At 50.4% G+C, this 27,279-nt stretch overlaps 1 protein-coding gene across 6 annotated transcripts in view; it reads left to right on the top strand.

Annotated features, from left to right (window-relative positions):
- Window positions 1-4,938: 4,938 nt before the first annotated feature.
- The window catches only part of GRIN2B (glutamate ionotropic receptor NMDA type subunit 2B), a 456,390-nt gene continuing 434,049 nt past the window's right edge, over window positions 4,939-27,279 (top strand). For 2 of the 6 annotated variants that reach the window (XM_056115816.1, XM_056115847.1), the window contains exons 1-2: window positions 4,939-5,048; window positions 6,668-7,138. The gene's annotated coding sequence lies outside the window, so the exon portion shown is untranslated. Of the gene's footprint in view, window positions 5,049-5,399; window positions 5,744-5,876; window positions 5,967-5,993; window positions 6,244-6,667; window positions 7,139-27,279 lie in introns of those variants that run through there. The other 4 variants (XM_056115817.1, XM_056115829.1, XM_056115838.1 and 1 more) reach the window with 4 other exon arrangements.

Genomic DNA, 27,279 nt, shown 5'->3' with positions numbered 1-27,279 from the left:
TGGACAGGAGGAAAAGTGTAACAGGACAAAAGAATCAACTTAGGTTTTTTTTGGTTTTTGTTTTTTTTTGGGGGGGGGGTGTGGAGGCTGCACCCTGCAGTGCTCCGGGATCATTCCTGGTACATATGGGTACCAGAGGGAATGCTGGGGATGGAACCCACTTCAGCCGCATACAGGGCAAACACCCTCCCCGTTATACTATCGATCTGGCCCCTCAGTTAACTTTCTCATGTGTGGAAGTTTCATATGAACATGAGAGGTGTGATGTGAACAGAGCAATATGTCTTAATAAATTTTTGGAAAAAGATTCTTTAATGATTTTGATAGTAATGGGTTAAGTAAATCTCATTCAGGAGAAACAATGCCTATAGAAAAAAATAATCCCCTCCCTCCTAGGAAGCGCACCCTTCACACTGGGAATTTATTTCCCGGTTTTAGGAGAAGAAATTTCAGCATTGGCTATTTTTCATTGATTTTTATGGTGTGTTTCTGCACAATTAGAGGGCCGCTTGCTCTTGCCCCAGTGGAAGGAACTGTTGTTACAGGTCTCTTTAGAAAGCGTCGCCAACTTTTTAAAATTTTTTTTTGCTTTTTGGGTCACACTCAGCGATGCACAGGGGTTACTCCTGGCTCTGCACTCAGGGATTACTCCTGGCAGTGCTCAGGGAACCATATGGGAGGCTGGGAATTGAACCCGAGTCTGCCGCGTGCAAGGCAAATGCCATACCCGCTATTCTATCGCTCCAGTCACCAGAAAATTTCTCCACAGGATACATCAACATTAAGGTTCTCCCAAATATAAACATAGAAATGCAAAAAAGTTTCCTCAGGGTAGATAAAGCCTGAATGTGCCACTTTACAATTTGGAAAGACATTTGCAGATGTGTTTCTCTTTTCAGTAAGAAAAGGAGAATACAGATTGCCGTTGGGACATCCTTAAAGAGTTTCTACTTTTTAAGATCTACATTTATTTTTTATGAAACCAATGGAAAATCCAGATAATAATTAGTGAATATAAAAGAAGATGGAGATTGTCATGTCAGTAGAAATCAGATTGATTTCTGACATGAAGAAATAAATTGCAACATTGTTTTTCCCCAGTTATACCTATAGGTAATTATTTGAAAAGGAAAGAAAAAATTTTAATGGAAATAATGAACAGCCTCCTAGATTATTTGATAATTCAGTTAATCAAGAGGGGTTAATCAGATCAACCAATGGGGGGTGGATTAAATTCCTAGTTGGTTTGAAACAAAATCCGGACATTGATGATTATGCAAAACTTCTAGTACATTACAAACTGATCAGTAAATGGTATCAATTCAAACCATACTTAGAATTATTTATCATTCAAAAAAATAGAAATCCTAAACCTTCAAGCTTATGTGTAATACAATGTTGATAAAGTTTTCCCCAGAGTTGACAATCCTCAAAAAGATATCTTGTACTAAGATGAAGAAATAGAAATGTTTCTAAATGATCAATAAAGACAAACCATATTCAAGTAATCACAATAAAGACTCTGTCATTGCTACAGAGGGTAATACTATGGATCATTATGTGAAGAGGTGCCCATAGGATAATTAGTAAAAAACACAAAAAGGTGACTCATACAGAATAGCCAGGCAGCAATGAATGAAATTATCATTTAATTAAAAATGGAGGTGTTTCTAAGTATCAAAGATTTAATAATTATTGTCACTTTATTTTCTTATTTTAAGTAGTCACCTCAATTTGTCTACTCTTTGGCTAAAGAGAGAACCCCAGATTTTGAGCTTCAGGCCCCATCCTATGGTACCTGGGCTTGAACTGAAAGATGTTGTAGGGAAAACATGGATTTCCTTTGGGAAATCCATGCAGGGGTGCATTTCACACCTGCATGAATTGGACCGTAGACAAATGTTGGCATCTCTTGGCCTCTTTTCTGGGGTCAAGTGAGCTAGCAGAATACTTCTTACAGTGTCAGAAATACAGCCACAGGCAAGAGTTTTTAGCAAAGTTAAACAATGTGAAATATAATTCCACGTCCTGTCCTTTTAGGATGTTGTTCCAGTGCAGCTTCAGAGTTGGGAACTGTGTTTGCAAGCTTGAGCAATGCCATACTTCTAATGCCATGAACCTGGCTGATTTTTGAAGCCACACTGAAAGATTCTGTGGTCTGAGCGCCAAAGATAGTTCTTGAAACATGAAAGTGAGTGTCAGGGAGTCCGAGAAATGAGGAGTGACATTTTAATCCCGTGGAATGGACAACGGTGACTCATTGGAGACCTTCTACCAGTCAAGCAGCATAGTCCTTAGAATGAGGTAGTCCAGAGTCAGACCCACTAGTTGGGCAAGTGGTTTATAGTTATTATTCCAAGGCAAGTGTCGAACCTCACAGCGTGTCTGGGATTGTGCCAGACTCATGGTCACTATGGATCACCTAGATGCTAGTATATTAGATGCTAGTGTATTTCCTTAAGTTGTTTAAGAATGAATTGGGAAGACAGGAGATGTGCATGAGAACAGTTTTTAATTTACCTTAAGAAAATGACTTTTTCTTAGAGGTCAATAAGTATGTGTTAATGATATTTGTAAATACTAGTGGTGTCATCTATAACTTATGGAAATGTTGGGCCAAATCTTCATAACATTGGCAGGGACAGTAGCTCTGACACCTGATCGCACATGCCAGTAGTGTCACCCAGGTACTTGATAACTGATCATACCAATTCCTCTGCACAAATCAAAATGCAGAGGGTGGGAGTCGGGACCACGGGAGTGGCGTGCCAGACCTGACCTCAAATCTTTGAAATGCGTGCAGAAACCATTTCAGAGTCGGTGGAGTGAAAAATCAGTGTCCAAGCAAGTGAGATTTGAGCTAGGAACTGAAGGGGAGAAGTGAGGACTTAGATTAGGAGCAAAGATTGAAGAGTTTCCTTCTTTCCTTCATACTTGCCAATGGTGGGAATGGAGTTCCAACAGAATGGAGTGGAAAGGAAATAGAAGAGTTGTTGGGTTTTGATGGAGATGGTGAGGATTAGAAAGGAAAGCAGAACTCTGAGGTTAAAAATGTGGAGTCAAGGTCGAGCTTCCAGAAAGCCTGGGTTTTTAAAAAAACAAAACAAAAAAATTTTTTTTAATTGAATCACTGTGAGATAGACCCTTACAAAGCTGTTCACCATTGGACTTCAATCATACAGTGTTCCAACACGCATCCCTCCATCAGTGTACATTTCCTAGCACTAGTGTCCCCAAGTTCCCTCCCATCACCCCTCACCTCCTGCCTGCCTCTATGGCAGGCGCGTTTCTCTCTCTGACTCTGTCTCTGTCTTTTTCTCTCTTCTTTTGGGAAGCCTCAATCTTAGTCTGAAGGTAACGGGTATTCCTGGATGACCAGGGATGGATGTTTTTGGAAATCTTTCAGCTTTCATTTTTGCATCCTCTGTACAGTATCCTCTCCAGTCCCATCCATTTAATTTTTTTTTTAGGGGGCCAGAGAGATAGTACAGTGGGTAAGGTGCTTGCCTTGCATGTGGCCGATCGGAGTTTGATTCCTGGCATCTCATATGGTCCCTAGATAACTGTCAGGAGTGATTCTTGAGTGCAGAGCCAGGAGTTACCCCTGGTGTAATCAGCATCATCAGGTGTGCCCACCTCCCAATTAAAAAAATTTAATCACCATGAGTTACAAAGTTTCAAGGATATTCATGATTGCATTTCATGTTCAATGGCGGACAATGTTCCAACACCAATTCCTTCACCACTACCCTCCACCAATGTCCTTGCTCTAACACCTGCAAATCTACACATAACAGTGCTGGGCTATTGTACCCCCAACTAATTGGCAGCTCACGGGTGTGTCAGGAATTCTCTAAGAAGGGGAAGATCAGCCCTGTTTCTCTATGTTGTTTGTTAGCATGACCTTAAAATCTCAGTATTCAAAGATTAAGCCTAACCAAGACTCGGAGACCTGAAGGAATAGGTTCAGGAGAGCCTTGAGTGCTGTTTGCTCCAAAGGTGGAAACACACATGTAATTCTGCGGAGATCAAAGCTGTGAGCTCCCAGCCAGGACTTCCAACACTTCACTGTTACCAGTTCTCTATGGCTGTTGGTGAGAAATGTGGACATAAATGTTAAGAAAATGCCCGGTCCTTGCAATATTCTTGATTATTGAAAAGACAATGGATCAGGATAAAAATCAAGACAACGCTATTCAGATTAAAAAGAAACAAGACTATAGTTGGTTCTAGTGCCATTAAAATGCAAACAGCTTAAGAGAGAAATAAATGGATGTTTGCCTTTTACATAAAAGGGTCTGTAAATGCCATGAAATGGAGTTTTATCTAGGGATTATTCACTTACCTCGTCAAGGACTTTAAATAAAAGGATCTACCTTAATTAACACACACACACACACACACACACACACACACACACACACACACACACCCCAAAGTCCTCAAACCATCACCAGTCAGCAATGCCCCCGGACCATCGGTATCAATACCATCTAGCTTGTAATTACATTTGCCTCGCTTGGTTTCCTATTGTATAAATCAGTCTCCTGAGCTGAAAATAGATCTCAAGCTTCTTGAAGGCAAGAACCGGGCTCTGAACTGCGCACAGCACGCTGCGGGTGGAGTGTGGTGTGAGGGGCGGGGGGAGCTAGGAAGCAGGAACTGATTTAGGCAAAATCAAGGGAGGGTTTTGCGTTTGGAGACCCTCCCCACAGCTGAGCTAGCAGCCCGTTGAGGCCACTAGCCCAGAGGCTCTCGGACCCACCCCCGCAGCGAAGCAGCCCCTCCTCGCTGCTGTTCCCCACGGCGGCCGGCAGGAGGCGCCACGGACTCGGGTTAAGCCTCTTTCCCCCTTCCTACCCCACAGTCCCCCCAACACATGACGTGGGAAGCTGGCTCCGCCAGAATCCTAGCAATAGGCGTGAGGCGTGGACGGGGCTTGGGGGTGGGGTGGGGTGGGGGGTGTGGAGAAAGAGGACCGGCGGGCGCAGAAGCATCTTCCCTGGCTTCGAGGGTTTTCTCCTCCCTTTGGAGCCCGAGTGTGAGAGGTAGGTGTGTGTGCGCGCGCGCGCATGTGTGCGCTGGCGGGGAACGTCCAGGCAACCTGTGATCCCCGGCTCCCCAACGCCCCCCGACCCTGCATCCCTCCCGTGCTGGCGATTAATACCCAGTTTTCCTCCTCTCCCCCTCCTCCTCTTCCTCTCCCGCTGCCGAACCGTTGTCTTGCATCGCCTGCCCCCGCCCGCTTCCCCTCCCCCGGCCCCGAGCATCACCAACTGGAATCTGGGCTTCTGCCTCTCCACACCCCCCCACTTCTTTTTCTTTTTTTTTTTTTTTTAAGAAAGAAAGGTTCCCCACCCCCTTCCAAAATCCACTTCCTCCGGCGTCTTCACCTCTAGGAAATCTGGGGCTTTGCACTTCTGCAAGGCGCTCTCGGCGTGAGATTTTTGGCTCCCCGCGATCCAGAAGTCCTAAGCGTCTGGATGCATTTTCCTGGGCTTTGCAAAAGAAGAGTCGTGAACTTCCCCACCCGAGAGACGGATTATTAATCCTGCTTTGCAGGAGAGGAAACCCCTCCATGCCGGGCCATTGAGCACCTCTTTCCCGAGACTGCAATCGCCAGGCGCTCCGAGCCGGTACGTCAAGATTCGCCTTTGGAGTCTCAGGTCTCCCGGCGGGGGCTCGGTCGTGCCAGGCAAAGCCCGGGTGGAAGCGGTCGAACCCTTCCCCAGCCTGGTATTAGGTAAAGCTCCTGCGCCCACCCAGCACCAGGCACTTGCCCATTTATTTGGACGTGGCTGTTTTTGTTGTTGTTTTAATAAAGGATTTTTTTTTTCTTTTTTGGTGCGGGGAGGTGGGCCGGGGGAAGGGGCAGGGCTGCCTTGGGTCTGCTGCTGGGAGCCGAGAGGCTGAGCATCGGGTGCCCCCCACGGGCCGCGACCCTTCGTCCACTGGACTCGGTGCAGGTGCGGCGAGGCGCGCGGCGTGAGTGTGTGCGGGGGTGAGTGTGCGCGGGGGCGAGTGTGAGTGCGCGCGGGGGCGCGTGCGCGCCGGGGGCGTGTGTGAGGGTGCGCGCGCCCCTTCCAAGAAATGCCCAGTGTGCAGCCGGTGCACGATCAGAGCCCATTCAGCACCAGCCCGGGGCGGGAGGAGGCGCTGCTGCCGGAGGCGATGGGCAGAGAGAGGCCGGCGAGTCAGCAGCAATGCAGATGGGGCTGGGGGTCGCGCTCGCGGGCGAGTTAAGTGGGGACCCGCTTTCCGTGCGCGCGCGCGCGCGCGCGTGTAAGTGTGAGTGTGTGTGTGTGTGTGTGTGAGTGTGCGTTGTGCGTGGCTGGGGGGTGCCGCTTCTCCCTTCCCCTCCCACTCCCCTCCTTCCCTGGTTCCCTCCCTCCCTCCCTCGCTCCCTCCCTCTCTCATTCAGGTTGCCTTTCCCACCTCTCATCCACGCGTGTCCCAGGAATGGGAGAGCCAGACCTTTTCTGAATTATTTATAGATCGGTGCCAGCTGTTTGCAATTCCTCTCGTGTGCACTCTGTGGGAAACGCGGGGGTTCCTCCCCCCCCCTTTTCTTACATCGAATCGAGAGCTTTTTCGGAAAGCATTTTCCGTCCCTTTTGGGGGGCACTCCAATTCAGCCTGACCGCCTCTTTTCCCCCCCCCTCCTTAGGAAGGGGACGCTTTGGGAATGACCATGCTTCAAGGAGGGACAGAGCCGGCCCCCAGCTTCTCAATACAGAGCCTTCTCCACTGAAGCTTCCCAAACCCAAAACCTTAATTGCCTGAAGAATCATTAGGAAAAAAAAAAAAAAACCAACAAAAACCACCAACCAAGCTAGCCCAGCTGCTAACCTCAGGAGCCGCGGGCATGAATGCTCTGGATTCTGCATTGTGAGCTCCTCTCCAGACCCCGAATTACCTTTGAATTCAGTATCTCTGTATTTCCCCCTTTGAATTTGCATCTCTTCAAGACACAAGATTCCAGCCCGATTCAAGCCAAACTGGATTTTAAATGATCTTCCTTTCATCCACCCTCCGTCTTTCTTATGTGGATATGCCGGCAAGCTGCGGAGACTGGCCAACCCCAACATGCTCGCTCCCTTAATCCAGCCGGCTAGAGGTTTGGCTTCTACAGACCAAGGTAGGACAAATTCCGTTTGTTTTCTTCTCCAGGAGGTAGAGATCCTGGTTCCTGTCTCTCTCCCAGTCCCTCAAGTGGTGTGATTGGGAGGGGTGGGGGTGGATTGGAAGGGTGGCAAGGTATTAAAATACTGCTGATGGGTGTGGGGGGGGAGCAGGGCTTTTTTTTCTTTTTCTTTTTACAAAGAGGGGAATCTCCCAGGTTCTTTCTTTTCCTTCTTCATCAAACAGGTTTGGGGTTTGGGGTTTGGGGAGACAGAGGGGGTGGTTGCATGTAGGCACAGTAGAAAGGGTGCCCGTTCGCAGTCACGGCTGGGAGACCTGTGTGATTTTCGAGTTAAATAGCATTTGAATCACGGGGAGCTAAAGGTTCTGGTTTTTATTTATTTTTTTTCCTTCTCCAGGCTGGCCTCCCCCCCCCCCCCCCTTTGGCCACTCTCCTGCTTCTTTCTTTCTTTCTTCAGCGTCTCTCCCTGCCTTCCGAGGCATCCTTTCCATGCCCTTTAGAAAATAAAAATAATCCGTGAGATCAGTGTGGTGGCTGCCCGAGGTCCACTTGCTGGCTGGGCTAGCACTGGGCCCGGGATCCCGGGAGGCCTACTGCAGGGCCGGGGCTGGTGGGCGCCGGCTGCTCCCCTTCACCTGGCAGGGGAAGGTTCTGCAGGTTAAGCAGACTCCCAGCTTTCGCCGGGAAACGAGGGCTTCTGCCAATATTCGGCTTTTAATTTGTATTTTTTTCTATCTCCCCCCCCCCGTGTGCTATTATTTTTAAGCTGTAAATTTCTCCTTCTGTCTACACATCTATTTATACCCACACATCCTCCAAGCAAACTGTTACTTCCACACTCTTGCAAAATGGCTATCTTGCAGAGTTCTAAAATGCTGTGCGTGGAAAGGGTGCAGAATTCGACACGTGAGTCTTTGTGTAAAACAAAGAGATGTGCCGTTTGCAGGGTTTCGTCTCGGACCCCCAAAATAGAACGAGGACTTTCATTCGCCTCTTCCCCCCCCCCACCCTTCCTTCTTCTTTCTTACAATCGGTGGAGAGTGGGGAAGCAGGATTTTCATGTACTCGGAGGGAGAAAGAGCAGGAGAAATGGAAAAGGCAGAGCTGATGACTTCTCAGCTAGCCACTGGAGCAATCCCTGCCGAGTCTCGGGGCAGGCAAAGGGCCGGGGGACACCAGGGCCATGTTGGCGGGGGCCGCGGCTTCTCCCACTGCACGTTCCACCAACTGCAAAGTGGGCCTGGGGCTGCAGTTAGCTCGGGAAGATCTCCAGAATATGGAAGCAGAGTCATTATAGCACCCATCGTCTGGTGGAAAGTACTCTCTTGCAACCTTGTTAAAAATGATTCCTGACCTTTCTTATGACAATACTTTGAAACCGCCCAAAGTGCTGGTGGGGTTGGGTGGGCAAGAGCAGAATTCATCCAGCAGAAAGGAGTTGGTTCTTCAAGGGTCAGGCGGATTGGATGGCCACAACCACGTCCTCCATCCCCTCCCCCAAGTTTCCACCCTCCCCAAGCCATTAGGGCTTCTTGCTCAACTGTAAGCATGGCAAGGGGCGCGGGGGGACCCTCACCCCCGCTCTGAGCCCCCTGCTCCCCAGCTCTCCAAATAGCTGAAGTTGTCTGGTGTGGGTTCACCTAAGAGACGCCTGGGCTGGTGTTCATCTCCTCTCCTCCTTCAAGTGGGAGGGTGGGCGAAGTCTTCATTGGGCTTCGAAATAGAACCGGGGTCAGGGTGTGGAAAGGTGCGCTCTATGAGTGGGTACCAGGTCATCGGAACAGACACACAAGGCCAGATGGGGTCCCAGGATGCGGTCTGGGGATGGGGATAGAGGGGAGTCCTGGGGACAGGGCTCCTTCTGCAGTGCCCAGGGGATGAAGGAAGGCCAGCTCCGGGCCCTCTTCCTGGGGCTGAGTCCAGGCCACAGAGCAGGGGTGCTAAACTGGAGGTGAGGCGGGTGGTGGGGGTGGGAGTGTTTCCAGGAATGAAGAGAGTTCCCAGGGGCAGCGACTTCAAGGAGCAGCCACCATCTACAGGCTGCACCTCTCCCACACCCAGAGCCACTGTGGGGCCCCCAGGGAGGGCACTGGGGCTCCCTGGCCTTGTGAACTGACCGCTGGGCCTGGCTCCTTGGGACCAGTGCTTTCTCTTAGCACCAAGACCCACCGGGTTCTCTTGGGTCTCCCCAATCCTGCTTGCTCTGTCCCATTGGGGGCTCCCTGGGCAGGAAGTGGGGCACAATGGGTTTCCTTCCAAGGAGAGAGGAGGCAGCCAAGAGGGGGAAGGAAGGGGTCCCTACAAAAGCTGGTTGGAGAGGCTGCGCCGGGTGATGTTAGGGGAAGCAGAACATCAGGGGTCTCTTCTCTGCTCTGTTGGGATCTGTGGTAAAGGACGGCCTGGCTTGGCTCTTCTCTGCTCTGCTGATTCCATCCTGTGTCTGAGTCTCCCATTACCCCAGTATTTGTGCCATTTAAGGCGGGGGTGCGAGGAAAGAGAGAGAGAGAGAGAGAGAGAGAGAGAGAGAGAGAGAGAGAGAGAGAGAGAGAGAACCAGGAAGGAGGCCACATCCAAAAGAGGAGGAGGAAGACAGAAATTCCTCCAGTCCCACCCTTGCTTCCTGCAGAGTGAGAAGAGCGCCTTCCTCTGGTAACAGGGCGAACGGCAGGCACCTGCTTGGGGGGGGGGGGGGAAGGTCTCCAGGGAGATGGCTCACACCTCCACATCTGCCTTGGCTGCATGCACCCTCTCCCAGCCATTGTTGGTGGGCACGGGCAGAGCATCTAAAAGGCGGACATGGGAACTGGAATGGGTTGGTTGGGGGGATTCAATAGGTGAGACAGCTCTGCCCTGTGCCCCGTCATCCTTGAACACATTCTCCCTCTCCTCCAGCGTGCAGGGTACCCCTTGCCCTCCCCAAGATTATGAAATGAGAACGGCCCACCCAATTCCATGATCAAGTTTAGAGTGAGCATCTAATGTGTCTGTCTGGACCTCGAAAATGGGGAGGAGGCAGGGGAAAGGCAGGCTGGATATGAAGAAACTAGAATAAAAATCCAGTTGATAGGTACCAAAGGGAAGGAAGTCTGCGTGGAACTGTCTGTTCTAAAGGTCGAGAACCATCGTCCCGAAGGTTGGCTGTCTCTCCTGAACACTGGCCTTGAGGCTGGCAAAATGACATCTCTCGTGGAACTTCTCGGGGTCAGGAGTGGGTAAGCTGGCACAATGACTTTCCCCACTGCCAGTCTCCACACGCCTGAAGAATTCTAGAAATTTCTTCCTCTCAGGAACCCACAGTTTTGGTCTCTGCTGGGATACATTCAATCGGATCTTGGCATTGTCTCTCTCAGTCAATACATGCAGAGTAGAGGAGTTTCTAGTGTAATGAATTGCTCCCATCTATTAAAGTGCATCCCCTCTTCGCAACCTCAAACAGTCCCCAGGGAGAGTGGATGTGTGGTGAGAGAGATATCAGCTTTCAGAAGGAGGCAAGAGAATTCCAGAATGGAGTCAGGCTGGTGGTGGTGGGGAGGCGGTGAGGATGGGTCTAACCTAGAGCAAGTTGGGATCTGAGATGCACCAGTGGGTTGTTCATGGCTCCCATTCAAAGAACCGCTCTTGGGGTCTTGTGAACCCAGAGAGGCCTGTGTTCTCAGGAGCCCCAGGTTGGTTGAGGGGCGCTCTTGTAACATCTCTTCTTCTGGTCACACCCAGCAGTGCTTGGGGGAACCATGCAAGATTTCAGAACCAGGGGTTCCTGCCTTAAAACCCGAGCTCCAGTCCCCTGAGTCATCCCCCTGGCCCTGGCCATTCTAGTTTTGTCTTTTTTTTGTGCTGAGGTCGGTGCAGAAGGAACCCAGTGTTGCTCTCCCCTGGACCTCTCTGCCTACCTCCCCACAAGCCAAGACATCGCCCCACCTTCTGTGCTTCCCTGGCAGCTCTTCGCATTCCTACCCTGGATCCTGACTTTCTTTTTTCACCCAGTTTCCCTGCAAAGTTCTTGAGCAACTTGAGGTCAGGGTGGGGTATTTTATTCATGCAAGAATCTTTGTGTTGACCACAGTGGTCTGGAACAATAGATACTCCAAAGATCTTGAAATGAATGAATGGCGAGGGGTATCTAGTGTTGCTCTTCGTTCTTTTGGTGGAGATGGAGATGGTTATGATGGGATCAGAGCCCTGTGACCCCTGAGAAAGTGTTCCCCAGACCTCATTTCATCAAGGATGCTGAGCTCCAAGGACCCAAGTGACACCCCTTATGTCTGGATAGTTGATTGGTGCCTGACACGGGAGTTTGAGGGAGCCAGGGCACTGGTCAGCACATTTCAGATGACTTCATCCATCTCCCTAAGCTTCACTGGAATTGAAATCTATAGGGAACTATGTTAAGTAGTGTCCAGGGTGGGGTCTGAAGTCTGGGGCGTAGCTCGAGCTGCCCCCTGACAGCTGTCCCTGATGCTAGAGTTGCTGGACCAAGTTGCTTCTTGGTTGTCCATTCCTGCCCCGAGCCTCTTCCTGTGTCAGGGTCAACATCAACTGTACCATAGAGGTGTTCTCTGCTTTTGAGAATTCTAGCATTTCTGCTTTCTTCTTAAATATAATATTAATAAAAAAGCATGATTAGAAAGAAACCAAAGAAACCTATGTGCTTGAATTCACCCACCTCCTCCTGTCGTTCTTAGACACCCACGCCTTTCCTTGTTCCTCAGCTCTGTCTGCTGTTCCTCAATGATGATGTCTGTCTGTCTCCCATCCTCCCTCCCTCCCTCCCTCCCTCCCTCCCTCCCTCCCTCCCTCCCTTTCTCCCTTCCTTCCTTCCTTCCCTTTATTTTGTTATCTTTGACATTATACCTTGTTTCAGTGTACATTTGTTAAGGACCAATGTTGGCCAACCGTTGTGATGATAGATAATTGACTTTGGTCTATACCTTGCTGTAGCACACAGTTCAGTGGGGGGCAGGGGGAGGGAAGATGTGCTTCAGAAGTCTGTCAGATACTGCAGGTCTATAAAGGAGAGAAGTTGGGGAGAATAGAGGCACTTCATGACTGGGTTGACAGTTAATTGCATCTTTAAGAATGGAAAGGAGTTTAGGGGCTGGAGTAACAGTACAGCAGACAGGGGCATTTACCTTGCACACAGTCGATCTAGTTTGATCCCTGACATCCCAAGCACTACTAGAAGTAATTCCTGAGTGCAGGATCAGGAATACCCACTGAAAATCACTGTGTATGACTCCCCCAAAACAAAAGCAAAAAACCGCAAACAAACAAGAATGGAAAGGAATTTAATCAGAGATGAAAAGGTTATTGTAGGAAGGCCAACGGGGGGTCCAAGGGTGACCTCTTCGCATGCCTAACTCGTGAGGAGCACTGGTGAGACGTTTCCAATGCCAGTGGACAGGGTCTGAAGATAAAGGTAGGACCTTCTTAATGGGAGAGGGAGCTGGCCGCCAGGTCCATGTTAGTGAGTGTCCAGTGATTGAATCTTAGCCCTGTGTTTCTGACTGGCCACTGGGACAAGCCAATGGTACCATTTTCCTCTTTGACCGTGGGATGGCAATTAACTTTGTTGATGGCCGTTATAAAGAAAGAGACAGCTGTGAGTTGGTTTGTAGCCAAGGAGAGAGAGCTGGACCCTTGCCCGGGCCAGCTCCTCGGAACTAGGGACCGCCTCACCCCATGTGTTTCAGGGAGGGAGTGGGCTGGCCTCTCAGCCTCGGGCTGTGTCCTTTGGGGTGGGAGGGTTCAGGTATTGGCAGGAACGAGCAGAAAGCTCCTCAGTGACCTGCTGCTGTAGACACTCTTTTCACGGGGACACTCACTCAGGTGTATATGGATGGAGACAGCCCCCTCCCCCAATCTGTCTCTGCCCCTGAGACTGGAATCTGCCCTTCTGAGCTGGAAGTGGACATGGCCCTTATATTTCTCTACTTTTTACTGGCCTGCCTCCTTTTCTACTCTCTTTTCTCTCTTCTCACCCATTTTCTCCAGATTGTCATTTCTATTCATTTCATTAGCAAAAGGATCCCAAGCTGTGCCTGGAGGGGTGGTCAGGATCACCCCTAGGAAGAGACTATCCTGGGTCTGAAGAGATGGGGGCAGCAGATGCTGCCTTGGGCTGGGCTCAGCGACCTCCCTTCCAAGGTGACTCGAGGGGCTGGGCAGTGCAGACAGTGACCAGGCTGTGTCCCCAGGCCTCAGGGCAGGAGAGAGGCAGAAAAGCAGCGCAGCTGACTGGGAAGGAGACACAAGCTTCCGGCTATGATCCTGCGTGGAGAGCAGATGTCTAAGGAGGAGAAAGTCTGTTGTGGAGAACTTCCTAGATGGGGGCAATTTAAAGTTTCAATTAATTAACTCAGTCTAGTCCCCAAAGGCCAACTGTGCTCTCCACACACCACCCTCCTCACGTCTTTGCTCGCTGCCTAATCCAGGCCAGGCCTTTCCTTCCTGAGACAGGAACGTCTCGTCTCCCAAGACCCCCCTCCCCCCTCAAGGTTTCCTTGCTTGGCTCCTGAGGAGATCTGATCTTAATTCTTTTGGAGAGGTAGGGCTTAGAGACAGTGACAGAGGGAAATAGCTCTTTCGTGGGGAGGGGAGATGAGAGGCTTAGAAGAAACTCAAAAGTGGGAGGAGTTGTATCTCTTCCTCTGGCTTCCAGTTCATCCCCTGGCCGCTAATTGTAGGTTGTAGAAACACCTCAAATGGGCCTTCTGCTGCCATTGCAATCTTACCACCTTCTGGGGTCACTGTCTGATGCTGTCATTGCCTCTGCAGCTGGTGTCTTTAGATTCAAGATGCATGGATTAGAGATACATGATTCTATAAGTCTCCAGAACATACATTCTTTACATGCACTTAGCATTCCCTAGATTGTGTATGTCGTCCTACATTGCACGGGGACTTCTCTCCCCATCTCGTGACCAAAGTCAGGCTTACCTGCCTTCATTGCATGGGTGCAGCTGATAGGCACCACCTGTGAGTGTGTGTGTGTGTATGTGTGTGTGTGTGTGTGTGTGTGTGTGTGCGGTTGGGAAGGAGGGGTCAGAGATAAGGTGGAGAAAGAGATCTGTGTGCCTAAATGGACCCTGAATGTCACCCCAGTTCCCCCCCCTCCATTCCCTGACCCCCAGGACACCTCGACATTGTTCTGTGGGGGCATTTGCTGACCTTGCTAGCTTCAGAGCCCTGGTGTACCTGGGGGCTTCCCAGACCCCACCCGTCCCTGCTCTCTTATCCGGGAGCTGTTTTGGTGGCCGAGAGGCCTGGTGGGCTTGGGGGTGTGACACTTTTCTCTGTTCCTATGTGTCTCCATTTCCTCGGTCACCCTGTGTCACCTCGCTTGAGCTGGCCTTGGTGTTCTCATTTCTGGAGTGATGAGCTGGGCTCCTTTCCACACTGACCACCCCACTGCTGCCCATGGGCTTCAACAGAAACAAATATAAATGAAGAGCATAGACCATATGACCACTCAGCCCCCTGCCCCACCCCTCTGAGTGTTGATCTCTCAGGGGCTTGGCCATCAGAGTCCTCCAAGGGACTCTGAGGCTGGGACTGGGTTTGACCCCCCATTAGGGGGCAGGTGTCCTCAAGCCAAATCCCTCTCAGCTCTGCAGGTGACATGCCTCATGTGAGAATATGATAGGGGCTGGGAATGGCCCTGTATCCCTACCTGAGACAGGGGTCAGAGGAGAGTGGGTATCAGGCGGAGGTAAGTGGGCAGAGTGTGAGTGGGTGGGGTGCAGAGTGGTGGGTACCCTGCGTCCCTTTCTTTGGCTGCATGGCCATGGGCCCGCTGTGCAGCATTAGACCGTTCAGGAGCAGCCGACTCCCTGGAAGTGGGGGGTGGCGTGGACCCAAGCATCGGCCTGGGTCCCACAGACCCCACCTGCCTTTGGTGAAGGCATTTGTTTCTCATTCCTGGGAGCGGCTCCTTCTTCTGCACTGCCACACTGTAAGTGCAGGGGCGCTATTAATAACCGGGCTGGGGGAGCAGCCCCCGACGTGCGGGTGAGGGGAGTGAATGTGCAATTAGCTGCATGCTGGTCGGGTTCAGCAGCCCTGCTCGCCTCCCTCTGGGGGCTGGATCCCGAATATTAAAGGCTAGAGGAGGAGGCAGAGGGTAGGAGGCATGAAGCCTCGCTCCTCTTCGACTGTAACTTGAATCACTGATTATGAGGTCGGCTGGGTGAATCCTTTGGCTGCTTTGTGGGGGGAGGTGGCCACACCCAGGGGTGCTCAGGAGCTGCTCCTGACTCTGTGCTCAGGGATCACTCCTGGTTTTGCTCCAGGGACCAGAGGCGGTACCCGGTATTGAATCCGGGTCAGCTGCATGCAAGGCAAGCCCCTTGGCTAGCTGTACTATCTCCCCAGCTTAACCTCTGGACTGCTTCTCTGGTCTCTTGCATCCTTTTCTTACAAGCTCCCCCAGGGGGCTACCCTGTCTTCCCGTTTTAAGGTCAATGTGGTCCTCGATGTAGAGGTGAGAGTCCAGCATCTGCATCCATGTCCCTTCCCAGAGACAAACCCTCAGCACATAGAATGGCGCTTCCACCGCTGCTGAGCTCCTTGTGACTGAAGATGGGAGAGGATGTGGGCGAGGGGGCTTGGCACTCTTGGTGTGGGTGGGGAGCTGCTGAGGTGAGCCGTGTGCCAGGCTACTGGGGAGGAACTGCAGAGGTATCCTGGGTGAAATGCATTCCCACAGACCTAGAACTGGGGTGCGTGCAGCCCTTGCACCAAGATACTCTACCGGCTGGCACCAATGGTGTCATCCTGGAGTTCCATTTTCCCTTTGCTGTGGGGTCATAGCAGAGCTGGATAGGGTTCCTGGCGCTGCCTCCGGTACCAGGATTGTTGCTGGACTTAAAGGGGAAGGGAGAACATTCAAGTCCTTATGTGGTTCAGTTTCTCTCTGGAATCTGGTTGGTCCCTCAGCAACCTGCAGTCTGCAGCCTGCCAGGAAAAATCCCACCCCGGCCATGCAGAGGGGCTCAGCCCAGAGGAAGCCCTTTCCTGGGTGTGGAGGAGATTGACCTTCTGGCTATTAGAAGGCAAAGTTCTGGGTGGACTTTCTCTCTTCGAGCCTGCCTGTAGGAGAGAAATCATTTTTGTTTGCAGATGCTGTTGCCATTCTTCTGTGAGAATAAGATTCATGCTTTCTGTCACTTGGTCCCCCTCGGCGCTGGGCAGAATGCTGCCTGCATGGCAAAGCCTGCTTGTTGATAAAGATAATGCTAGAGACGAATGTGTCTTGAGAGGAATGGGGACCCATCATGCCCTTTATCTTTCCATCACTTGCCCAGCCAAGCCCCTCTTGGTGATGAGCTGCCTTTAACACTTGGTGTTCAGTCCCGATGTTTCTTCCAACGGTTCTCACTCACCCCTAGTTACCTACTTAACCTTTGCTTCCAGTTCCCTGCCACTCCTTGGGGCCCTCTCAGGTAGCTTTCATGCCTGGAATCTTGCTCCATCTCCACCAGGGTGATCTACAGTTTTCTCTCTCTGTAGCATGTTCCTCTCAGGGTTTGGGGACACATCTATGGAGGAAGTATTTTTCTTTTTTCTTTAAGTTTCTGGGTCATACCCATTGATGCTCTGTGCAGAGCTAGGGGTATCTTCTGGATCTGCACTCAGAAATTACTCCTCTGGTGCTCTGGGAACTACATGGGATGTCAAGGATTAAACCCAGGTCACGGGTGTGCAAGAAGTGTGCCTTACCCACTGTACTCTCTCTCTAGCCCTACAAGTTTCTTCTTATCTCTCAGTATCCATTTAGGTTAACTTTTTGGAAAAAACAGGGTCTGCTCACTTACCCTTACAACTATGTCTTCATCTACAAAGATGCTTTGATGGCAACATGAAATTCCAGGGTTGACTCTGAAAACTCGAGAGGGATTTTTCGGTTGCCATAATTGTCACCTCTAGTTCACTTTGTGACCTAGAGAGCTTGAGAGATGGAAAATAGGGAAGGGAGTAAGAGCTTCTGGAACTGGGAATCCTGAATTTGTAAATCATTTTAGAGATAAAGGATGGGATGGAAATGGCAAGAGTCACTGCTTTTGGTCCAACTGTGATGACTGTCAAGAAGAGAACACCTCACTTCTCTTGACAGCAGGTCTGGGATGGACAGTGGAGATCGTAGTGTGTCTGTTTTATTCTAGGTTAGCTCAGGCAAGCCCTGCAGCCAGGCTCACATCATCATTCCTGTTTCTTCAGTGGTCAGAGGGAGAATCCCGGAGCATGGGGCACACGGCCGTGACCAGCTGGCCAGGATTCCGTCTTACCTGCTCTCTTCTAAGCTCCCAGTTCTAGGAACAAAGGCTAAAAAGGGTCTGTGTGGCGAAACCCAGAACTGCCTGTGCTTTCAAACCTCAACTAAAGCGTCTTTCTTCTAGATTTTTTTTTATCAGGGGGCTTTGCTGTTGGCAAAAGGCAAAGTCATTTTCAAGTGGGAAAAGTAGATTTCTGCAAAATAGCCAATTTCTGTCTCAGAATTCAATTCAATGAGAACAAAGGGTGAGAACTTCAGGAACGTGTAATCAACATTGCTTCTCTTTCCCACATGCTGATGCTTGGCCCAGGTGGACCCTTTCATCGCCAGCCTCCCCCATGAGCTGGAGGACTCTTCCTACAGGGAAGATGCGGGTGCGTCTCCTCTCTGCTCACCTCATCTGGGACAGTTGCGGGGTGACCCATTTTCTTGTCCTTACTTCCTTCTCAACACTCGCTGGAAAATGCCATTTGGAGTAGAGACCAGTGATCAGAATACGAGAACGGCAGTCGGGAATGTGGGTTTGTGGTCATGGTTGTTTTTTTTTTAAATTATCCACCAGAATTATTTCTATTAGACTTGGTAGAAAAGGAATTCACCCATTCCATTAAAAAAAGCCAAAAAACTAAAAACAAAACCAACCAACCTCCACCCCCCCCCCCAAATAAAACTCTGGGGATCATTTTATATGAATAATCATATAAAGGATACAAAGACATGTACTGTCCTTATTTCTTCCTCGCAGGGGACAGACTCTCTTCTGCGCCCTGCACACGGGGGCCATCAGTCTTAACATGCACATATTTGATGCCAGCACGCAAAAGGCAGGTGCCTTGCCACGCAGACTTCTATTTTTTGTGTTCTTTGGAGTCACATCTGGCACAGAGTGGGAGCGTGTTCCCAGCTAAGCGCTCAGAGGACTATATGGTTTGGGGAGTCAAACCCAAACCCCGGGTTCCCACGTGCCATGCCTGTTTTCCAGCCCACTGAGACATCTACTCGGCCCTGATTGAAACCAAGAGGTCTGGGGACAAAACACTGGGCCAGAACTGCCCACGCTGGTCAGTTGAACTGTCTGGATTTGGTGCCTGTGGTGCAGAGTGAGTGTCAGGGAGTCTGAAACAGGACACACGCACAGGAACCCCTGAACCCCTCAGTTCCCTTTGCACATGCGCAGTGTTGGTGGGGACACATCCCTCCTGCTCAGAAGAGCAGCTTTGGCGGCCTGTGAGCAGGAGTGCAGCCCCCAGCTGGGCCATCATAGATAAGCAGTTCTGCAGGGATAGGGCGGTGGGCATGGGGCATGGAGGGGGGGCACCCAGGCAGCATCTGTGCTCTAGGTCACTTACAGCATGCTTTTCTGGGAAACCAGAGGAGTTGGTTGGAACAACAGGTGGGAGCAAAGCTTGCCGCCTTGATGCACAGCATTATCCGTCCCCCAAAAAAGGGGTTGAGTACTGAAGGTGAACCCCAGCATGCCCTGACTTTCGCTCCCTCAGCAGAGGCCTCCTGCCACCCCTCCTCACCTCTGCTGCCTTCACCCCTGTTCTGCCTTTGGCAGAGGGTGTGTGTATGGTGGTGGTGGAGCACTGCTCCAGAGCTTCCTGAACCTTCCATCTGGAGCCACGGGTCCCTGTGAGCTCCCACATTCCCAAGTAGACAATGACTCTTGGGTCCCCTCCCATTCAGCCCATGATGAGACTTTCTCTGGGCACAAGTGGCTTCTCACTGGCAACCTGAATTTCCCACCACTGGTCACTGGCTGTTTCAGGTCCTACCATCCAATCATTCCCTGTATAGTCTTGTGGGGGGGGGGGGGAGATGCTGAGGCAGGAAGGTGGTGACCACTTCCCTGGGACAAGAGTTGTGCTGGCCATTGAATCCTGCAGCCAGACTCAAGCTTCAACTCTGCAACTTTACGCTCCACTGCTGTCTGGCAATAGAGGTGGCTTCAGTGCCAGAGATGGGCAAAAACAAAAACAGAAAAATGTTCTGAATCCAGTTTTTCAACTGGAAGAAGGAAGGGTAGAGAGGAGGGTCTGGGAGACTCTAGGCGCTTAGGACCTGCATGGTTAGGTGGGCTTCCTTTGCTCCTGGCTCTTTGGCTCTACCAGCGATCTAGGATCGACTTCCAGAAGCTCCCGGGAATGTGCAGTATAATAGCTCCCCAGCTAAGCGAAGACCACAGCACTTGAGCCTCTTGGCTGCTTGTTCTCGCCTTTCAGCTCCTGTGCTCACCTGGCAGGTCTCCGTGGCAGACAGCATGCCAGGGGTGCGGGGGGCCCAGGGGCCGGCAGAGCCCGCGACGCTTTCCTTCTGCATCTCTCCCGGTGGCAGGTACAGGGATCGGCAGCAGAAACAGAGGCTGCAGATTGCTGGGGTGTCTGTTCTGTTTCTGATTAGTTTTCGGGGCAAATCTTTTCTTGGCACCCCTGGATTCCCTCATGGAAATGATGATGTAATTTTTTTGACTCCTTAGTTCTTGTGAAGATTAGGTGAGTTATTTCACACTGATCGTACTTGTCACTGAGTAAGTATTCAGTATATACTGCTGCTCTGGGCATGTTGGGTTTCTGCCCTGAGCCCACTGGGATGGGGGTGGTAAAAAAAGGCATTATTGTCTTTTTGGATTTTTGCATTTTTTTGAGTATTTTATCCAAAAACTGACAAAAGGAGGCCTGGTTATGAGTTGACACGGTCCTAACATACTTAGAGACCACCACTTGGTGAATGAAGAAAACCAGCAGGAACTGTCCACTCACAAGGACCAGTTAGTACAGTTAATTGAGGTGGATGTGAGCTCTGGACGTTGATCACAAATGGACTGACCAAAGACAGGGGGAAATAAAAAGCTGTCAGGAAGCCTGCGAACATGCCAAGACATAAGCCAGAAGGAGCATTCCCCATGAAAGAAGGGAACAGAGTAAATCGGAAGCAACTGATGTGGAATGACACGAAGGCAGTTCTGAGTTCCTGGTCACTTACCAAGGGGGGGAGTATATATATATTTTTCCTAGCACATTAAAAAAACTCTTCCTAAGGCCTGAGTGAAATAAGTCAGAAAGAGAGGGATAGATATAGAAAGACTGCATTCATTTGTGGTATATAATGTATGTATGCATATATATACACATTATATTAGAAGAATAATATTAGAAGAATAACATCCATGGCCAGGGAAAACAGGGGTCAGGAGGGCTGGTCAATGGTTGGATCTAACCACAAGTGTGTGTGGGGCTGAGGTAGGTAAGATAGAGAAGGGACCAGAATGACTATAATAGCTGGGAATGATCATGCTGGATAAGAACTGAGTGTTAAAAGTAGGTAAAGGGATATTCTTGATAACTTTTCAGTATCAATATTGCCCAAAAGGAGAGAGAGAGAAGGAGAGAGTGGGGTGGGGAGAGAGAGGTGGAGAGAGACAGGGGGAGAGATAGACGAAGAGAGAGAGCAAGAGAAGAGAGAGAGAGAGAGAGAGAGAGAGAGAGAGAGAGAGAGAGAGAGAGAGAGAGAAAGTGCCTGCCATAGAGGCAGTCAGGGGGTTGGGGGGGTGATGGGAGAGAACTTGGGGACACTGGTGCTGGGAAATGTACACTGGTGGAGGGATGGGTGTTGCAATACTGTATCACTGAAATCCAATCATGAACAACTTTGTAAAGGTCTATCTCACAGCGACTCAATAAAAAAGTTGAAAAAACAAAACAAAATAAAACTCTTCTTAAGGATCCAACACCCAGTACATGTCAGGGAAGAGACTGGCACCCCCATTTCACAGATGCACACACCAAGGCACCCTTGCGGCAAAGGCTTTCCAAGTTAGTGTGGCTGTGAACAAGGAAGACATGTAACTCCTTCCCAGCTCTCTGGAGCCTGGGCCAGGCTCATTCTAAGCTACCGGTGCCTTGGGACAGACAGGAGAGTAGCTCAGACAGTGTTGGAGGCAGATGCTTGGATGAAGAAAGAATTTACTCTAAAAAAGAAAAGCCCCAGTGCTGGGGAGATAGTATAGCAGGTAGGGCACTTGCCTGGCATGTGACGGACCCTTGCAACATTATGGTCCTCTAAACTCCCCCATGCATGATCCCTGAGCACAGAGCCTGGAATAAGCCCTTAGCACAAGCAGGTATGACCCAACATCTTCCACCCCAGTCTCTCAAAAAAAAAAAAAAAGCAAAAAGAAAAGCTCTGGCTAGTGGACATGAGTACAGTTAGAAATAATCAAGGCTGTGAAACCGGAAATGGCCAGGCCAACATATGGTGCAAAAACAAACAAACGAAAAAGATAATCACTTTTTGGGACTGGCCTAATGTTGGTGGGGTTGAAGGTGCAATTTGGTGGAGGGAAGGAGGTGGATTCCTGTTTTCTCAGAAAGCTGCTTCTCAGTCACTGTTGTGCATACGCATTCGTGTGTGTGAGAGAGAGTGTGTGTATGTGTATGTGTGAATGTGCATGTGTGTGCACATGTGTGCGTGGGTGCGTGCGTGCGTGTGTGTGTGTGTGTGTGTGTGTGTGTGTGCCCATGTGAGCATCTCCCCTGGAGGCAGGTATGGGTTTGGGATCACAGAACAGGAAAAGTTGCAGAGAGTTTTGCAGCAAGGATAAAGAAGTGTCAGCTCGGTCCTCACTGGCAGAGTCTGACTTGACTGTGGCAAAAAAAGCGGTCACTCATGAGGGTGTTGCTGCTGCTGGACAAAGTCCTGGCTTGCAAGGATAGCAGGAGGTCAGCCGGAGCCTTATTATTACTCTTGTTAAATATAGGATCCATCCTCAGTGGTATTTGAGGGATTAGGAGGAACTCAGAACCTCTCCTAGTGATGCAGTTGCTGGGCTGACTGATGGTGGTTGGGGGTTCCCAGCCCCCAAAGTCCCACCTGGCAGTGCTTAGGGGAAGAGTGTGGTGTTCAGGATTGAACCCAGGGCCCCAGATATGCCACACCTGTGCTCTACCACCTGTGCTCTTTTCCCACCCATGGAATTGTTCTTTGTTCCTAAAAAGAGACAATAGCTAGAAATTACAAACTCATAAGTATTCACGAAAGTTGAAAAAAGATGATTTTTTTTTTTTGCTTTCTGGGACCATACCCAGTGGTTTTTAGGTCTTACTCCTGGTTCAGGGCACCATATGTGGTATTGAACAAATACTTACCATTTGTGGTATTGCACCATATGTGCAAGGCCAGCACCTTAATCCTTGAATTCTCTCTCTCTCTCTCTCTCTCTCTCTCTCTCTCTCTCTCTCTCTCTCTCTCTCTCTCTCTCTCTTTCTCTCTTTCTGGGCCCCAGATGACATTGTGAAGAACACGGGGCCAGGGAGATGGCTCAGAGGACTGGGCACATGCTTTGCATGTGGGCATCTCAGATTCAGTGCATAGCTCAGGGTGTTCCCCCACCCCCTGCCCCCTGCACCACCAGGAGTAGCCAAGCACCCTGCCTGAGCATTATCAGGCGTGGCCACCAAAAAAAGACAAAGGTTGTAAGGAACACACCTGACTAGAGCTGTAGGTTAAAAACAAATCGTGAACGTTCTGCCATCTGTGCATGGACCTTTCCAACAGGCAGGCAGGCAGGCTGGGCTTGTGAGAACCACCAGCTGGGGGAGGCCCAGAATGTGATTGCTTCTCACCTGGGGAGTTTGAACTTCATCTTCGCTGATGTCGTCACACAGGTGTGAGGTGAGGTCCGGCTTCTCTCCTGCCAGCAGGGAGGAGAAGTGAGGAGCATTCTGCTGGAGTTGGCTTGCAGCTGGACAGCCAGGCCTCTGCCGGCCAGTCCATCACCTGCTCCCTGCTTTCTCTTCTGTGCACACGGGCAGCAATCCCTGTACGTGTGCTTCAGAGCCTCTTCCGAGAAAATGCTGCTTTAGGCTATTAATGCAAGGTCTTGGGGGGCTGAGAGCTCCTGGGGTCCACCCCCGAATCTAGATATGTGACTGACGCACACCCCAGCGCCATCCCTCTATGAGTCCACTCAGGAAGACAGGGACCAGAGATTTTTGTTGAGACCCCCAACTCCCTTTGTTCTTCCAGGATTAAGCCTCCTTGTAAATTCTTGATAAATGTTGTATAGGCCAGCGACCATCGGAGGTGGAGTGGGGAGATATTTCTTCTCCCTTTGGGCTTCTTGGCTGGTCTCACTACAAGATCCACAGCAGACACATCTACAGGAGAGAAAATTCAAATGTAGTTTTACACACAGAGAAGCTCTTATTTATTTATTTATTTGTTTATCAATATTTGATTGCCTTTAATATTCAAACACCAGCCTCACCACCATTACACCTTGTTGCCACCATATTTGGGAAGTTTCTATCCCGAACCTCATCCTCTGCCCCAATGCAGAACCGAAATAATTTATTTTGTATTGTTTGATATGAAAAACTGCTGAAAATGCTCTGAAAAAGTGTGTAGAGGAAAATGTGTGACGATTACTGTATTTCACTCAGGGGCCATTAAGCCCTTCTATAGGAGATCAATAACATGTTGTCAAAGGTTGAGTATTATGTGCATATATATGTATATATATGTAAAGTATATTTTACTTTAAGATTGGTTGCCTTTTCCTTTAAACCCTATCAAATGTGGTGCATGATTCTTAAAGTATGAGTGTTGTGAGGTATCCTGGAACAGGTTCACTCATGGGTGAGGCTTGGCCCGAGCGTGTGGAGAGTGGCCGTGAGAATGGCGGTGGTTGAGTTCTGGAGATTTTCGGCTGCTGGAGCTGGGTCTCTTGGGGTTCCCCGAAAAAAACAGCAGAGAGAACTTTTTGACACAGGAAGGAGAGAGAAATGACCAGAGTATTTTACTTTTGCTTGTGTGTGTGAGCGGGTAGGGTGTTTGCCTTGCATGTGGCTGACCCGGTCGACCCGAGTTTGATTCCTCCACCCCTCTAGGAGATCCTGGAAAGCTACTGAGGGTATCTTGCCTGCACGGCAAAGCCTGGCAAGCTCCCCGTGACGTATTCGATATGCCAAACACAGTAACAACAAGTCTCACAATGTTACTGGGCCTGCTCAAGCAAATCAATGAACAACAGGAGGACAGTGACAGTGACAGTGACAGTGTGTGTGTCTGGGATGAGGGGCAGGTTACACCTGGCTGTGCTCAGGGCTTATTCCTGGCTCTGCACTAAGGCATCACTCCTGGTGAGGCCTGGGAGACCCTTTGGGGTGTTGGGTATCAAACTGGGGTCAGCCACCTGAAAAGCATGCAAACCTAACTCCTGCTTCTATCTGCCCTGCAACTTACTTTATATCTTTTATGATAAAGTGGACTCAGGACATGGAGTTTTGGACATGGAGCTTATCAGAAGGGTAAATGTGCCAGTTTGCACAGTCTTTTTGGCCCTAAAACCCTGTCTCCATGGATAGAGTCGCCTCCCCTCTCCTCCCTCCCAACCAGGCCAGGAGGCTCAGTGCTCAGACTCAGTGCTGTGATGTTGATGGATCGAAGCAGTGCTGAAGCCTATGGAACTGCCTTTGGCAATGCTTGGGAAGGCCGGTGGGGCTGGGGATCAAGCCCAAGCCCCGCAGGTGCAAGTTGAATGTCCCAACCCCTATGCTGTGTTCCCAGTCCTTGTCCCTGATGGGGTCATGGAAGTTCTGGCACCCCACATGGAAAGCACTGAGCTCTCTTGGCCCTGTAGGAAGCACCACGCTCAGCCTCCAAGCGCTGGCAGCTCTTTTTTTTTTTGTTTTGTTTTATAAGGTAGTTCACAATATTTGATTACACTTAATACTCAAACACTGATCCCACCACCATTACACCTTCCCACCACCATATTTGGGATGTTTCCATCCCAAGCCCCAATCCCTGTTCCAGTGCAGAACGAAAATAATATATTTTGTATTGTTTGTTATGAAAACCCACTAAAAATGCTACAAAAAAGTATCAATAGAGGAAAGGGTGTGAAGATTGTTCTATTTTGGCAGGGGCTAATAAGACCTTCTTTAAGATATCACTAACATGTTAAAGGTTGAGCATTGTGAACTTTCGTATATATATATATATATAGGGCTGGAGTGATAGCACAGCGGTAGGGCGATTGCCTTGTGCGCAGCCAGCCTGGCCAAGCCAGTTTCGATTCCTCTGCTCCTCTCAGAGAGCCTGGCAAGCTACCGAGAGTATTCAGTATGCCAAACACGGTAACAAGAAGTCTCACAATGGAGATGTTACTGGGCCCGCTCGAGCAAATCTATGAACAACGGGAGGACACTGTTTGTGTTTGACAGTTATATATATATATATATTTCCCCCTATGATTGGTTGCCTACTATTTGAACCCCATCAAGTGTGGTGTGGTACTCTTCGAGAATGGGTAGGGAGTGTCTTTTGATGTATCGTGTGGCCACAAATGTGGCCATGCAGTCCAGAAATAATAGGTTCACTTGTGTGTGAGTCTTGGCCTGAGCATGTAGGGAACGGCCTTGAGAGTGGAGGTGGTTGGGTTGTGGAGGTTTTCAGCTGCCAGCGCTGGGTCCCTTGGCATGGGGAGGGCTCTCACCCACCCCCCTCTGGGGCACCTAAAGTGAAACAGCCTGGCCTGGGGTCCGGTTGCAGCTATTTCTGTTGGACAGAATTGTCTGGAGCTGGAGGCTGAAGGGCAGTGGCAGAAAGGCAAGGATGTGGGAGTGTCTGCCAGGGCTTGGGACTTGCAGAATGCCACTGTGCACCTAATTTAGAAAAAGCCCACCCCGGGGAACATGGGTTTTTTTCTGTTGCTTAAGTTTATTGTTGCGTGGGCCACATGCAGTGCCTGGGATGGAACCCAGGGCCTGGTACATGAAGACAGCCTGTGCTCTGTGGCTTGAGTCCCGCCCCCGCCCCAGCCCCTGCCAGCTTTCTTGCTTTCTCCACCTCACCTCTCTCAGAGGCGAATCTTTTGGGGTCTCAGAGTAAAGGACCCACCTTCTCTCCCTCTAGAGACGTTCCTGGGTGCCAATGATCTCGATGGGCGCCCCCACCCCACCCGCTTCTTCTGCCCGAGTGTCGAGCTGTGCTTTTCCCGGGTGAATCAGGCCCAGAAGCATCTAGGCTGGCATTTCTGTGGCCCCTTTGGCATTTCTGTGGCCCCGGCAGATCTGGATGATGAACAGGGCATAGCCTGCCAGCTCCAAGCTGCTGCCGCCTGTGGGATTTCCGAGCCAGGTCTCTGACGTCAGAGGGACTGGAGTTCAGAATCTCTGATGGGCCTCTGGCCACCGAGTGACCTTGGGGAAGCACTCTCTTTGGTGGCCCTCAGCTTGGCTCTTCCGGGTGCAGGGGCTGTTCAGGTTGGATGAAGTGAGGCGTGCGCAGGCCAGACTGAGTCCAGCTCTTTTCCCAGTGCCCATCCTGGCCTGCGGGGCTCCTTCTCCCACAGCTGCTGGTTCTGGTCCGTGCGAAAAAACCTCTATGAGGAGAGCGGAGGGTGGAGATCCCAGCGGCTGGTGGCTTTGACCAAGGGCCACAATCCCGTCTACTGTAGGGGACCCACTGGGAGTTTTGGGGACCGGGATCCTTACATTGCTAGACATATAGTGGTCACAGGAAGGACAGAGGGACTGAGCCCAGCTGGGGGAAGTGGCCACCCAAGGCAGTCACCAACACTGGGCACTGGTTTTCTCTGGCTCTGCTGCTTCTTTGCAAAGGAGGAAAATGCAGGGTGGGTGAGACAATGACCGAGTGAGGAGGCAAGGAAGGGCAGAGGCTGAGGCAGGTGGGAAGGGGGTTGCTCAGTCCAGGGAAGCGAGGTCACAGAGTCAGTCCCATTGGAGGTTCCCAGAACTGGGCGATGCCCAGGCCCCTGCCACCTGCCTGTCCTGGGCTGTGCTGGTACCTCTCCGGGGTCACACTCTGAAAAGTCCTGTCGACTCTGGGGTGTCCTTGC

The sequence above is a fragment of the Sorex fumeus genome, unplaced genomic scaffold (genome assembly GCF_029834395.1).
Source record: "Sorex fumeus unplaced genomic scaffold, SorFum_2.1 ptg000003l, whole genome shotgun sequence".
Classification (NCBI taxonomy): domain Eukaryota; kingdom Metazoa; phylum Chordata; class Mammalia; order Eulipotyphla; family Soricidae; genus Sorex; species Sorex fumeus.
Note: the sequence above shows the minus strand (reverse complement) of the source record. Positions and strands in the feature narration are given on the sequence as shown.